The 5426-nt window shown below is 37.5% G+C and overlaps 1 pseudogene; it reads right to left on the bottom strand.

The window, feature by feature from the left end:
- Nucleotides 1–1284: 1284 nt before the first annotated feature.
- LOC102492472 (tetraspanin-6 pseudogene) lies at nt 1285–2022 on the bottom strand (annotated as a pseudogene).
- Nucleotides 2023–5426: the final 3404 nt, after the last annotated feature.

Here is a 5426-nt window from a genome sequence, read left to right as displayed (position 1 = left end):
CTCTTTAGCTAGATTAGAAGAAATGTCTCTGAATAGATATATAAACTAACACTTGCATGATGAGAAGGTGCAGCCACATGAGGATCTCAGGGAAGAGTATCCTGGGGAGAAGGAACAGCAGTTTCTTTCTGTAGAGTTGAGGTACTATTTACAATGATTTCCTTTAATTATAAAGGATTTTTCTATTTTATTTAAAGTAGGTCTCCTTGAAGTAAATTCTCTACCTTTGTTTATTTTGGAAGGTCTTTATTTGCTGATTTTTTAGGGATATTTTGCCGGATATAGACATTTTTGTGGCTATTTTTCTTTCAATTTGAGTAGACCATTCCACTGCTTTTTGGTCTCCATGGTTTCTTTTTTTTTTTTTATAAGAAGGAAACAATATTTATTGTGTAAAAAATTTATATTTTATTTATTAAAGCCACAAACCAAAGCTAAGACTATTAAAATTGACCATGATATTAACAATTGAGTCAGATGAACCTGGAAAAGAAATACCAACGAAAGCAAATGAAGATGAAGTTCCATTAAATTCCTAAAGATAATAAAATCATTACGACATGATTAAAGTAACCATTAGAACCTTTCAAAAAAATAGGGAAAATAGAAACATCAGTATAAACACCTTAATTTGGAGGCAGAGAACTGTAAATTGTGAAAATGAAACCTGATGTGTTACAGAACATTGTGTCTTTTCGTATGAGGTGCATGAGACCCAAGTCCTTACAGCATTACCGTCTGGCACCCCAATGGTGAATGACATCCAGCGACAGTGTGACTCTGCCTACCAGCAGAACACAGATTAATGAAGCATGTTTACTTTCGCTGCAATTTATACAATCAAACCAAATAACCTTGGCTAGGAAGGGGCCAGTTCAGAAAAATCTATTTTCTATAATACCACATCAATCGTAAAATCAGAGGGGTCCTTTTTTTGCATTTTATGATACTACATCAAAACAGCGAATTCACAGAGCCTTTCAAAGACCCCATACTGTGAAAAATAAAAGTCAAAAGGAACACAACATTTCCTTTTCAATCGACTAGCTCTTCCAGTGTTTCAGAGTGTTACAGGGTTTCAATGATCTAACCTGAATGGGACATAAAATGGGACATAAGGTGGACTTAGAACAAATATCTTGATTGAATCAGACTATTGGTGTAGTTTCTTGGGCTGTCGGTAAGTAGAGTTGTCAATCCTCCATCCAGGCGATATTGTAGTTCACAGGGGGGGAACCTAAGTGTCTTCATAGTTGGAGAGGAAAAAATCCGCGGATTAGATGGTTACACTATTTCATACTGGTTATTTGTGGCACGGGAGAGGCAGTAGGCTAGAAAGATTCCAATCAGCTAGAAGCAAGTAACTCCAAAAGAAATTCTGGCAACAACTCCCATTTCACTCTACAATGGTCATCACCTTTATCAAACAACCTCCATTGTTTACTTTATCTGCATCTCTCTCAGGAGAACAATCTTCAAGCTTACAGCAACTTTCGGGAAATCCTTTTTCTGATAATAATTAGTATCTTTCCAATTTGTATAATCGGTGACACCACAACAATGCAAAGAATCTTGTCTACTGCATGGCTTCTACAATCTCCTGTAGAGTTATATTGTTTCAAAGCCTTCTTATAGTTATTCTTAAAGCTGTTCTTAATCTCATGTCTGAAAACAAATCCTATGCTGGCAGCAACCAGTTCAACCAAAAAAAACAGGAGTCAGAAACTTTGCGTACTGTTTTAGCATTCAGGCAGAAGCGTGGCAGGTAGCAAAACAGCCAAAGGTGCCCAAAAGAATGACAGGGCCTGTGCCAATAAGCACAAAGGGGACATTGGTGGCCTTCTCATTTAAAAGAGGGAAATAATTCTCCAGGCTCACCTTGCCCCAAATGCCAACAGCAAGAAGGATAACACCAGTAATCCAGAATATGAAAGTGACGATTAACAGGACACTCTTGAAACAAGTAATGACTGGCTTGGTCTGGAGTCTCCGAGGCGGGGACGCCATGACTAGCCCGAGACTGGACCACCGCACTGGGCCATCTGAACAGAGCAAGCCCTGGTCTCCATGGTTTCTGATGAGCAGTCAGATATTAATTACATTATAGCTCTCAAATCTGTAATGACTGGTTTTTCTATAGTTCCTTTCAACATGTTTTCAATGTCATTAGAATCCAACAGTCTGATTATGATGTGTCTAAGTCTTGATCTTTTTGAGTTTCTCTTACTTGGAGTTAGCAGAGTTACTTAGAGGTATAGATTAATTATTTTATCAAATCTGACAATTTTTTGTTCAGTATATCCTCAAATATTCTTCTGTCCCTTTTCTCCTCAGGTATTATTAATATATGAATATATACATATGTGTGTGTGTGTGTGTGTGTGTGTGTGTATATATATATATATATATATACATATATATCTGTTCTTTAGGTAATGTAATATTTAATGATTTTTTTCAACTTTTGGTGATTTTTTTTTCAAGTTGCTGATTCCTTTTAACATTTAATTCTGGTTTAAAATCTGCTATTGACCTCTCTAATAAATTTTTAAGTTTCACATTCTAAAATTTCTAATTCTATGTTCTTCTTCATAAATTTTTTCTTTATTGTTATCTTTATTTGACAATTCATTGTTTTTCCTAATTTGACAACTCATTGTCTCATTTATGTAATTCCTTACATGCATTATCCTTTAGTTCTTTTTTTAAAAAAAATACTTTTAATTGCCAAAGAGCATTCACACTTACCAGAGAGAGAGAAAGCATCTCCTCACCCCCATAGGGTGAAGTCTTGCTATAAATATCATTCCTCCACTTCTAGCTCCCCTTTGAATTTTAAGCAGGCATGCACACATACCCAGCATATTCTTAACACCAGAATTCAAACTGTGGTTGGCCACATGGCATCCAGTTCCTTATGCACAGGTTTTAACCACTATACCACAGGGCTGGTCTTATCCTTTACTTTTTAAAATTTATTTACATTTTATGCCTTGAGATCTTCCATCTGTTAGTTTCAACTTTTGAGTCCCCTAGATAGTTACTATTGATTGCATTATGGGGCACGGGGATATGTTTTATATCTTCCTGTTTCTGTGCTGGGCATAACCTTTTATTGAGAACTGATTGTTGAATAGTATATATAATAAGTTATAGTAATTCTGCCTTGTGATGGGTTTGACCTCAAGCCAGTGAATGAACCGGTTCTACCTGGCAGAAAATCATGCAGTCTGAGATTTTTTCTCTTTATAAAGATATCCTACACAACTTACCAATTTTTTTTATTGGTGAAAAAGTGTGTATTTAGAATTAGCTAGCTGAACTCAGTGTAGATGATCCAATTTTTTTTTGAGAGGTTTTTCCTATTGGGTGTATGCACTCACCAGAGAGACAGAGAGAGACAGTGAGACAGAAAGCGGGAAATCACCCCCTGGGGGGATGGCCACGCTGCAATCCCTTCTCCTCCATTCTCTTGGGATCTTGGGCACACGCACACTCAGGCCGGATATGAATGTAAGCCACCAGGTCCAGTAATCGAACAGTGGTCGACTACATGAGAGTCCAGCGACATAGCCATTACACCAACTGCTGGTACCAATGATCCAAATTTTATTAACAACATCCAAATCGTCATAATCAGGACCCAGTGGCACATAAACCTTCTTTTCTCTGTCAGGCCTAATCAGGGTATTGACCTTGGTCATATCAATATCACAGAGCTTCTTCAGAACCTGTTAGATCCGGAGCTTGTTGGCCGTCTTGACATCCCCAACAAATACAAATGTGTTGTTTTCTGTCTTCTTCATGGCAGACCCGGTAGTGAGGGGGAACTTGGTGATAGCTTAGTGGTCAATCTTGTTTCTCCTGGGGGTGCTTTTCTAAGAATATTTGGGTTGCCTCTGGACCCACAGTATCTTGGGCCTCTGGAAGGTGAATGACTTACACATTTTTTTGTGTGTGGCTGTGGATTCCTTCCAGCACTGCCTTCTTAACTTTCAAAAGCTTTGCTTTGGCTTAGCTTTGGGAGGGGCAGGGGCCTCTTTCTTCACTTTCAAAATTGTTAAATCTTTGAAACTTGAAATAAATTGTTTTCTTTTATAAGTAATTATTTGTGTTTTTTTTATCATTATTATTATTTTTTAAAATTTGCTATAGGACATGCACACTTACCAGAGAGAAATGGAGGGCGGATGGTAGTGAGAGGTCACCAGATCAATTTGAACTGTAGTCGGCCATGTGGGAGTCCAACACCTTAACCACCACACCACCTGCTGGTCCCAATATATTGCTTTTACAATGTAAAGTTTATTGCCTATCTTCAGTGTCTAATTTTTCAAATCTGTAAGTTTATTAGGTGTTTTTAACATTGGGAGTCTTTTTGTTGTTTTATTTTATTTTTACTATGAAAAGAAAGTTCCAGGAAAAGCTAAATCTTCTAAAACACTTGCAGCATGTTTGCACATTGCTATTTCAAGCACCAGCATTCATACTGTGCTGTTACTGTTCACGGTGGCCCTGCAGGTTAGGGCTGCATCACTGCTGAGTGTCTGAGAGACGTCGTGAGAGATCACGTGTCACCATCTGAAGAGCTGAATCACTGCTCTCACTTTCCCCAAAGATCATACAATATTTGTAATCCACGAGGAAACTAAAAGTGACTAAAAGTGGTAAGGTAGCTTAAAATAGTCACTCAATTCTAAATTTTTAAATAAATTTAAAAGTTTGATAAAAGGCCTCTCAGGTTGAGTGCCAGTCTGGAAAATAGGCCCCTGGTTCTTCACCTTCTGTGAAAGAATTAGTGAGGGAGGGAGTGAAAAAAAATTGGAATGGCAAGTGCAAAAACATGCTTTCATTTACTATAAATAGATTTGCTTGTTGAAAAAAACTGGGGAAAACTATGTTATCACAAAATTATACAAAACGTTTTACAAGTGTATATATAATGTACCGGAAAACAGACTTGATACTCACATATATACACGTGACTTGATACTCACACACATATATACACACACATACATATTCTCACATTCTGAAAAATAGCAAATATGAAATTACTCCACAGAAAACGTATTTAGATATTACTGAAAATAATTTTGTGAAATGTAGAAATTAGATTTAAATAGCATATTTTAAATGACAGAATTATAAAATTACAGAGACCATATGTGTAATGCAAAAAGTAAGACAAGACTTTTTTTTTTTTAAGAGGTTTTTGCCATAGGGCACATGCGCTTGCCAGACAGACAGAGAGAGACAGAGAGACAGAAAGCAAGAAATCACCCGCCAGAGGGGATGGCCATGTCGCAATCCCTTCTCCTCCTTTCTCCTCTCAGGATCTTGGGCACGCACGCACACGCGCCCTGCGTGAGTTTTAAGCCACTGGGTCCGGGACAAGAACCACAGTCAACTACGTGGGAGTCCAG

This window comes from Tupaia chinensis, unplaced genomic scaffold (assembly GCF_000334495.1).
Source record: "Tupaia chinensis unplaced genomic scaffold, TupChi_1.0 Scaffold000533_1, whole genome shotgun sequence".
Classification (NCBI taxonomy): domain Eukaryota; kingdom Metazoa; phylum Chordata; class Mammalia; order Scandentia; family Tupaiidae; genus Tupaia; species Tupaia belangeri.
Note: the sequence above shows the minus strand (reverse complement) of the source record. Positions and strands in the feature narration are given on the sequence as shown.